This window comes from Hyperoodon ampullatus, assembly GCF_949752795.1.
Source record: "Hyperoodon ampullatus genome assembly, chromosome: 2".
Classification (NCBI taxonomy): Eukaryota; Metazoa; Chordata; class Mammalia; order Artiodactyla; family Ziphiidae; genus Hyperoodon; species Hyperoodon ampullatus.
Window position 1 is genome coordinate 137746472 of NC_136915.1, and position 11184 is coordinate 137757655.

Sequence of the window (11184 nt, forward strand, 5' to 3'; positions counted from 1 at the left end):
AGCAGAGGGGAAGATCACCTCAGTCACTGGACCAACTTCATACTCATTTTCCTTCTTTATAAGGTTCAATGTAGATGTTGCCTCAACCTTCCTAACACAAACACACACAAACACACACACACACACACAGACACACACTCACACATATGTAGAGATTTCAATGTCCTAATTCATATCATTAGTTTACCATTGGGCCACAAATCTTTCATAGGTTCTGAACCCCAATTTTGTCTCTTCAGCATTATGAACCAACTAAGTCTTTGCTTTGACTTCAGTTAGCTTTTGTTTGACTTCTTAGCATCTTGCCTTGTCTACCTATTATACATGGAAAATACTGCAAGGGAACACTGTTGTTGAATCCAGCTCCGTTCTCTGAATCTTTACTCTCTCTGTGATTTTGGTCCTTAAAATTCTAGCTGCCTTGTTATTTCTCAATTCCAATTCTGGTTTCCTTAGTCCTATGACATTGTCCTAAGATCTACTGGCTTTTCTACCTCTTAGGAGCCACATTTGGTTTCTCAGCCTTTTGCTCTTCATCAGTAGTTTCTAAATGACTGGGCTAGAAAAGCATGTGCAGAATATTGTTCTCACTTCAGTGAGTTTCTTTCTCTATTTTACTTTTCTAGGTCATGGCTACCTCAGTAGCTTTCTAACGCTCACAGTCCAATGTTGCTTATGATTTATCTGGCCTTTCTAGTATGTTTTCCTAAGGTAAACTGATATAGTTGGAAACAGAAGTTTGTACCCACCATTTAAAAAATGCTGTTTTGTCTTTCTATGAATTCTCTTTTCGTCCCATCTTCTGTCACTTTTTCCCACCAAAAATTCCCATTCTCCCAGATAGATTATTTTAAGATTAAAAATTATTATTAAGCTAATATGTTAATTTTGAAAGGAATTAATTTTGCTTTGAACAAGAACACAGATTGGTGAATGGAATATGGAAGATTCCTTAAGACCTTTTTCATCTCTAAGAGTAGTATCCAACCATCAGTACCATAATAAGTTTGTCAACAATGGAAGAAAGCAGTCTTTATAAAATCAGCATTATTCAGTAATCTCAAAAACTGCTTCACTTTCCTGCTCATGCCACCAATTTCCAAATGTTCAATAGGAGCAGAGAATCATGGGATGGGATGTGGAGAAATGGCCTGTCATAGTAACTATAAATATTGGAAGAATGGAATTATAAATAAAGAGGGTTTTCTATGAATATATTTGAAGTGCTTGTTCCTACAGAACTTCTAGAATAAGACTCAAAAGTTTAACATAGAAACACCTCTTAATAAGTATGAAAATCACTAAAATTTATCTCATAATACTTTTTTCTTTTGTGTTATGTGATTGTCAGAGTCACACCAAACTATTTTTATCTGGACTTCACAGATCTTCTTATTTTTACTATGGGATCAGTTACCCTACATTTTTGAAATTTGGCAAAATAGTTAAAATTGGAACATTTCCTCAAAATCCAGGGCATGTGACTTACATTTCTGTAGAAGGCAATATTATATTTCTGTCTAGTTCTGGGGTAAACATTTTCATACCTGCCAATCCAATTTGACTAATGTATCATTTTTCCAGTGCATTAGTGTAAAGTAAATGGTAAATTCAGTCAAACAGTCATTTCATACATCAAAAAGGCAAATCAGTCAACACAACTGTCTGACTGAAATGAATGAAGAAAACAAATCAAGGCAAACAACTGTCCCAGTAGACTTGTATAAATACCGTAGTGGTGTCATGTGCAGAATTAATCTTCCCTCACCCTTAACTGGAGAACACTCTGCCAGCCAATTCAGTCACTCAAATGATACTGAATTATAATATTCCAGTTTCATTTACTCTCAGTTACTGCTGACTGCCCTTCCTTCTCCTTCATCTGTCCATCAGTGGAGAATGTCAGAGCAGGAGAATAGTAATATTGGCATATTGTAATGTACTGTCTTGAATTCTACAGCTTCAAAATTCTTAGGATAACTCAATGATCTTAAAGAGTCTGGTGCAGAAAGGATATGTGAATTAAATCGCAGACCACTGTCTGACCCTTCCAGCACTAACACCCCTTATTCCTGGTTCTAATATATTACACAATACTCAAGAGGAAGGTTGTGAGTGGTCAGCAGAAATATGGCTCCAAAGCAGCCACATGGAAAAGAAATGTTGTCATCTCTGATCCACTTTAAAGTTGACTTGTCTTTTACTCATAAACCAGATTCAGTGTGAATTCTGTTCTGCTAAATGTTAGAGAATCTATTGGAGGAGTGTGGCCAATTCTTTTGAATTTTTTTACTCTCTAACTTTTTGTTTTTTTAACATCTTTATTGGAGTAGAATTGCTTTACAATGCTGTGTTAGTTTCTGCTTTATAACAAAGTGAATCAGCTATACATATACATATATCCCCATATCTCCTCCCTCTTGTGTCTCCCTCCCACCCTCCCTACCCCACCCCTCTAGGTGGTCACAAAGCACCGAGCTGATCTCCCTGTGCTATGTGGCTGCTTCCCACTAGTTTGTGTTTTACATTTGGGAGTGTATATATGTCCAAGCCACTCTGTCACTTCATCCCACCTTAGCCTTCCCCCTCCCTGTGTCCTCAAGTCCATTCTCTACGTCTGCGTCTTTATTCCTGTCCTGCCCCTAGGTTCTTCAGAAGAATTTTTTTTTCAGATTCCATATATCTGTGTTAGCATACGGTATTTGTTTTTCTCTTTCTGACTTACTTCATTCTGTATGACAGTCTCTAGGTCCATCCACCTCACTGCAAATAACTCAATTTCATTTCTTTTTATGGCTGAGTAATATTCTACTGTATATATGTGCCACATCTTCTTTATCATTCATCTGTCGATGGACACTTAGGTTGTTTCCATGTCCTGGCGATTGTAAATACTGCCACAATGAACATGGTGGTACATGTCTGTTTTCGAATTATGGTTTTATTAGGGTATATGCCCAGTAGTGGGATTGCTGGGTCGTACGGTAGTTCTATTTTTAGTTTTTTAGGGAACCTCCATACTGTACTCAATAGTGGCTGTATCAATGTACATTCCCACCAACAGTGCAAGAGGGTTCCCTTTTCTCCACACCCTCTCCAGCATTTATTGTTTGTAGATTTTTTGATGATGTCCATTCTGACTGGTCACAGAAAGAACTTTGGCATGGTGTTCATCATCTAACTTATCCTAACATGCAGACATTTATGAGAGTAAAGTCATGTCTTTGCCAGAGTGGGTTGCTTATCTGGGCAACTGGGTCAAATCAAGAAGGGCAAATGTAGGCTGCCAGAGTAAATAAGGCGAGGAAAAACAAAAAGAACGAGCCATATCATTCATCAGTGATTTTCCCCCCAATATTCTTAGACTCCACCTATCTCCATCTTACTGGTAACACAGGAACTAGACTGAACAATCAGGTAAAAGGTCTCTACAGAAACTGAGTTAATATAGAAAATTAAAAAAAACATAAAATTGTAAATTTTCTTCCTAGGGCTAATTGAGATGATACTTCAATAATAACATAAGATCAGGTGAAGTCTAAAGAAATTTTAGAAAACCTGGATACAGTAAGAAAACATGTGTTCGCCAGCACCCGAATGTTAGAGAGACACCAAGACATGTGGGCCAAGTTCTGGAGAGAAGGGAAACACAGATGCAAGCGTGACATTTGGTGCAGCTTTTCTCCTTGGGGCATTTGCTGATTCAAATGTTACAGCCTAGGAGCTGAAAAGCCAAGGAGTTCAAAAGACTGTAACCACAGAAGCCAAACGGCAAGAGCTGAAGCTAAAAGCAACAACTAATGGAATGACAAGCTACACGTATCCTTAGTCTCACAGGGCTGAGGGAACCATTACATTTAAAGCCTAACAAATACAAGGGTAGTTGGGAATAGGGAGAATCCAAACTTTCACATGGTAATCCCAAAGGGCAACACCCGTAGAGGAAGGACAAGACAGAAATAGAGCACCCTTCACACAGACGGAAAAAAAGGCTTTTAATGAGCTCAAACTGAGAATGGACTAAGGTTTCCAGTCCCTATGGTAACTGTCTGCCATGGGCAAAAGGACATCTTTTCAAGAGAACGATAACAACATCCAGAATATGGAGGCATCTTTATAGTTTCCTAAAATAAGTTAAGCCCAATTTTAATATAAAAAATAATTGGACATACCAGGAAAAAAACTAAATGATCAAAAGCTCAAAAAAAGAAAGAAAGAAAGAAAGAAAAAAGACAATATAAATAGACACAGGAGGACAAGAGTTAGTAGGCATTGGTTAAAAAACAAAACAAAACAACTATGATTAAACAAAGAAAATAGACACATGGCAAATAAGCATATGAAAAGGCGCTACACATTCCATGTCATCAGGGAATTTTAAATTAGAATAACGAGATACCACTACACACCTATTCAAAGAGTTAAATCCAAATACTGAAATACCAAAGTTGTTGATGATGCAGAACAACTGAAATTCTCATTTGCTGCTAGCAGGGTACTTGGCAGTTTCTTACAAAACTAAACATACTTTTACCATACAGTGATCTAGTAATCATGCTCTTTGGTATTTACCCATGGGAACTGAAAAGTTATGTCCACATAAAAACCTGCACATGGATGTTTATAACAGTTTCTTTCATAATTGCCAAAACTTGAAATCAACCAAGATGTTTTTCAATAGGTGAATGGATAAACAAACTATGGTATATCGGTACAAAGGAATAGCATTGAGCAATAAAGAGAAAATGCTATGAAGCCATGAAAAGACATGGAAGAAGCTTAAATGCATATTGCTAAGTGAAAAAAAAGCCAATCTGCAAGGGCTCCATGCATATTATATGATTGCAGCTATATGAAATTTAGGAAAAGGCAAAAGTGTGGAGACAGTCAAAAGATCAATGGTTGCCAGAGGTTGCGGGGAGGGAGAAAAGGATGGGTGAAGCGCGGAATTTTAAAGGCAAAGAGACTTCCTGTGTATGGTTCTGTAATGGTGGATACAGGTTATTGCACATTTGTCAAAAATCATATAATGTACAAAACAAAGAGTGAAGTCTAATGTAAACCATGGACATTAGTTAGTAATAATGTATCAATATGGGTTCATTAACTATAACAAACATCTTATGCTAATGTAAGATGTTAATAATAGGGGAAACTGGGTAGAGAGCTAAGGAGGTATGAGAACTCTGTCCTTTCTGCTTAATTTTTCTGTAAACCAGAAACTGCTCCGAAATAGTCTGTTAATTTAAAAAACAAATCTAGACCTGCATACATAACTTGCACGTAAATCCAACCACAGCAGCATTATTCATAAGAGCCCCAAAGTGGAAATAACCAAATGGCCATTTACTGTGAATGGATAAATGAAACATAGTAATATCCACACCATGGAATATTATTCAGCCATAAAAAGACATCAAGTACTGATGCATGCTACAACATGGATGAACCTTGAAAACATGCTAAGTAATTGTATGATTCCATTTGCATGAACTGTCCAGTCTAGACAAATCTGTAGAGACAAAGTATATTAGTGGCTGCCTAGGGTTTGGAGAAATGGGGGAGTGAGTGACCTATAATAGATTCTTTTTCTTTTGGGGGGTGGATGAAAGTTCTAAAATTGATTGTGGTGGTAGATGCATAACACATTAAATTGTACACTTTAAATAATATGGAAAGTAAATTATATCTCAATGAAACTATTATTTAAACTTGTGATTAATGTATTAAAAGAAGGGCAACATGTACAATTTAAGCAAAAATTATCTGTGAAATGCAACCAAAAGAAACTTCTAGAATTAAAAAAGTTGAAATGAAGCACTCAGAAGATTGGTTGAACAGTACCTTAGTCAAACAAAAGAAAGGAATACAAATGTCAATTAAAAAATAACTACACAAAAATTTGGAGGGAAAATGATGGAAAACAGAGGAATAAGTACTTAAGACATATAGAGTATATGTGAAACACTGTGTGTAGCCAGCCCCAAGTCACACAGCCTAGGAAGGAGACACACAGCCTACCTGAATCACAAGGACTTCTCCAAAGTAAAAATGAGGTTCTGAGGCCAGAAGTGGAAGGAATGAATTACAAAGGAAAAGAACAATGGTAAACTATAGTGTAGATATACATCGGTAAATACATAGGTTCCCTGGGGTTGTGATCTGGTACAAACAATAAAAAGAAAAGAGATAAGACTCATAGTAGAGGCTGCTAGATTCTGCTGAGGAAAATGTCCAGGGAGGGAAGAGTTGATTTATTTCATTAGTTTTTTAGAGTCCACATATAAGTGACATCATGCACTATTTGTCTTTGTCTTATCTCACTTAGCATAGTGGCCTCCAGTTTTATCCATGTTGACTTAAATGATAGGATTTTCTTCTTTTTTAAGGTTGAATAATATTCTATTCTATATATATACCATATTTCCTTTATCCATTAATCTACTATGGACACTTAGGTGGTTTCCATACCTTGGCTCTTGTGCATAATGCTACAATAAACATGGGAGTACAGATATCTCTTCAAATTATGATGATATTTCCTTTGGATATATACTCAGAAGTGGGAGTGAGGAAGAACTTATGACACAAATCGACCATATGTAAAAGATGTTGTAGGAATGAAAAAGTCTGAACACCTAGAAAGAGTGTGGAGTATTTGGAAAGGTCATTGTTCAAGGTCATACATAGTTTAAAGTTATGACATTTCAGTGAGCCTGTGTGCATGAAGGCTTGCTTATATTTTGGGATTTGAATACAGTGCAAAGAAGTGTTGCTAAATTTTCGATCAACGTCAAAAAAAGGGTGGAAATGTTTTTTTCTTTGATTATGAAACTGCAGGAAAGGCAAGCCTAGAATTCTAGGCCCACTAGGATTTTCCCTGATGATAGTGCTAATTTAGGAGAAGAAGAAGGATGCAAGGCTATAGAACAATTTTGAAAGCAAAATAAGACTGCCGAGTCTTCAGCCAGTGTATGAGATTAAGTTTTAATGGCATATGATGAAGTGGCCATGACACAGCCGGCAGAGCTCGTTGAGTTGTGGAAAATGGCTCTTGAAGCTACAGGAAATGGACAGTAGACATAGAAAAAGAGCAAGGTAAATGCCAAAGAGTGGAAGGACAAAATTAATCAAGAGAAAAGTCAAAAATAGAGAAGAAAAGCAGTAAACGTGACAAAGAAAACCAAAAGCTTGCTCTTTACAAACACCAATAAAATAAGCAATATTTGGCAAATATGATAGCGATGGGACTAGCTATAAAACAGAGAGATTTTTTTTTTAATTACAAAAGAATACTATGGTAGCTTTATACCAACACATCTAAAAATCTGGACAAAATGGCTGATTATGATTAGTTTTATGCAGCCATTATTTACTCCTGTTTTGAGTAGAGAATACAAGAAGCTTTATGAAAATAGAAAACATAATCAAAGATATACACCTTAGAAAGACATCAGTTATTTTCCAATGTATATAAAAAATTAGAAGAGTCCTAATACGAAAATCAGATATGGGGCTTCCCTGGTGGCGCAGTGGTTGAGAGTCCGCCTGCCGATGCAGGGGACACGGGTTCGTGCCCCGGACCGGGAAGATCCCACATGCTGCGGAGTGGCTGGGCCCATGAGCCATGGCCGCTGAGCCTGCGCGTCCAGAGCCTCTGCTCCGCAACGGGAGAGGTCACAACAGTGAGAGGCCCGCGTAGCACAAAGAAAAAAAAAAAAAGAAAGTGAGTGACAACTTAAATGATATATGGAATATTTTGCTGACTTACAAGAGCATGCATAATTAAATATGACCCAGTTGAAATGTTAATTTTATTTTAATGTGTGTGTTGGGATGGAGTCTTCAAGGTGCCAGAAAACAAGCATTCATCCATCCTGTTCGGAACTGCAGCACACAGACACCTTCAGTTACCAGTTCTGTTCATGCCACAGAATCATCTTCAGAAAACATACTGTTTTTTATGGACCTGGTATATATCTTAATTAGTTTGAAGAATTCCCCAAATACCTGTTAATATGTAGTGCTCCAATTCCAATCTTGCCACGTCCTGTACCAGTGACACAGCACATAGGAGTTTCATTTCTCTTTCTTTCTCTGGGTTGTTCAGAACCCAATGAAAGAACAATGGAATGGCATCAAAGAGATCAGGGTTCTTGTCCCAGATTTACCATAAAATAATAGTGTCCTCTTGGGAAAATTATAGTTATTCTAGGCCCCTTTCCTTTTCTTTACTTTGACAGAGCTGCACTAGATGACCCCAAGTAACATTGCACTCTTTGCAGTAGTAGCTTAGATGTTATTGGTTTTCTGAAACAAATGAAGACAATGACACATGAAACTGTGCAACATCTCTGTAACTATGTTTTCTTAGAGTTGCCTCCATTTTACAGATGATAAGATGGCTGAGCACAGAAGTAGATGTCTTGACCAGAGGTTGCAGAGTAGATGGAACTGAACCACAAGTTTCCTTCTTTCCTGAAGCTCACTTAGCCAAAACATAGGCTTCTGAATATTAAGCTGTAAAGCATACTATCAGTATGCTTTAAAAGAAGCGGTTCTTGTAGGATTTCCAATTAATAGCAGGAGGTTTTGAAATTCTTCAAAGATCATCTAATTTTGTGAGATTTACAGCTCAATTTTCCTGTCAAGCAAGTTGTATTAGTGCCAATCATCTGAGCTTCTGGATGCTTCTCTGAACTTCTTGAAGTTTTCTTCTTGCTCTCTGAAATTCATGCCAGATAAGCCTTTTTCTAGAGCGTATATACAGACTTGTGTATTTTTATACAGAAAAGCAATGCAGTGAGTCAGGACGGGGGTTAAGCCCTCATTCTCAGAGTGGTATTGAGCTCCTGGTGAAATATAATCATCATTTCCTCAGAATCGAAAAGCAGTTATCTCTAGTTTTTAATCCCATTAACTATTTATACATTTATGTATGATACATGTATTTATTGTACCTACTAGGTGTGTTCTCTTTGGGAAGTACAAAGGTCTTTGAGATATAGGTTGTTCATTTTTTTGTTTTCCCACAAATACTGTGACCTTTTGAGCAGGAAGGTCTATATTTTACTAACATCTAGAACCAGCAGTTAACATGGTGTCTAAGATGTAGTCAATAAATATGAAATACATAAATGAACACATTTTTAAGGAAGGGCCAGGAAATGAACAAATAGAAATTTTTCATTTTCAGTCACAAAGCAACCAGAGACATAAAAATGATACAGACAACGAGTGCTACGGTCATTCAAATAAGGCATAGAATAGATGCAACAAGGATCTCCTTATTGGCACAGGGAACTCTACTCAATATTTTGTAATAACTTATAAGGGAAAAGAATGTGAAAAAGGAATCACTGTACACCTGAAAGTAACACAACATTGTAAATCAACTATATTTAAATTAAAAAACAAACAGACAACAACAACAACAAAAAAACCCGAAAGAGGTCATAGAAGTTTTTATGAGATTCCATAAGAGAAGCCAAATGAGGATGGGAGAGACAGCTTTTGAATCAATTCAGAGGAGAAGTCACAGAGAAACTTGTCTTTGACCTGAACTTGAGTTTCCATTAAGATTGCAACGCAGGGATATTACAGATGAAGGTAATCACATAAACTTACTACACTGAAACTTGCAGAGGTTATGAGTGTTGTTCAAGATCCCAAAGCAAGTGCATTGTGGAATCAGAATTTTAAGTGAGACCTAATGAACTAAAAACAAACAAACAAAAAAACAAACCTTTTCTGTCATACCATGTTGCCTTTGAAGTCGTTATTTTGGTGGGTTGGTAGAAAGTGGTTCCCGTGTTTCTGGCAGCAATGACTAGTTCTGTGCCCCCCGCGGCCCCCCACCCCCGAGTTGATCCTCAAAGTTGCCTTTAGAATGGACTTGCTAAAATGCAGACATGCAAGTATTCATGACGCCTGTGTCCAATCATTTCTCCTGCCATTGCCTACTTCACTTCTGGATTATATGAACAATTCACTGTCTTCATTTATGCTTTTCCCTCCTCCAAGAATTCCTTTGTCCCTATGGGGCACCTGGGAAACCCACTTCACTTTTCAAACCTCAGTTTACATATTATGTCTTTTGTGCAGTCTTCTTTTTAGTGTTGTGATCACATGCTCCTTTTTGCTACCCTTGCACTTCTGCATGCCTGATTGTTGCACTCGCTACACTGTATTGTGATTGTGTTGTTTACATATATCTGTGTTCTCCTGGGCAACGTTCCTTGGGGCCAGGGACTACCGTTTTTCAACTATTGATGTTGCCTTAGCATGTTACTTGTTGCGAAGTAGTTAGTTATAAAAATGAGATTTGTTTAAATTGGAAATTGTTATGTACATATTAGTTATTATCATTTACAGATATAACAGGAAAAAATATTAATGCTGGTGCTGAAAGTTCACTTCTAGTAAATGATGATGGTACTTGACTTCACTTATATTATTTTCCCCACTATTTTATATCTTTCTACCTGATATCTCTTCTTTATTTCCATCTCTTTCTTTATTACTAAACCAAGAAAAACAGGGATGAGGGTAGGGCTAGGCCATACTTGGCTGGAATAGTAAAGAAATTGTGTGGGGCTTTGGTGAGAAACTCCGGAAACATACAGGTCTGCATCTTCATTTTATTTTTATTTTTTTGCGGTATGTGGGCCTCTCACCGTTGTGGCCTCTCCCGTTGTGGAGCACAGGCTCCAGAGGTGCAGGCTCAGCGGCCGTGGCTCACGGGCCCAGCCGCTCCACGGCATGTGGGATGTTCCCGGACTGGGGCACGAACCCGTGTCCCCTGCATCGGCAGGTGGACTCTCAACCACTGCGCCACCAGGGAAGCCCCTGTTTGAAGTTTTTTGATAAATTAGATTTGATAACACAGTTTTATAAAAACTTAGTTTGGACATTTCTGAACCTCTTTTTTTGTTTCCTTATGTAAGAAAGCTGCTTGTTTAGGGTTAATACTAATTCAATGGGGGTAAGATTTACACAGGACCAACCCTAACAGTCATAGTGTGTGGCACAGGAAACAACTTTGAATGGCCATTTCAAGGAACAATATACTTAAGTGTATACAAGGAGTAAAATGGATGAACTACACAAATTTATGAGTTGAAAACCATAGAATCATAGAATTTTCTCACTGTAAAGGCTCTTACTTTTCCAACTGCTTAACTT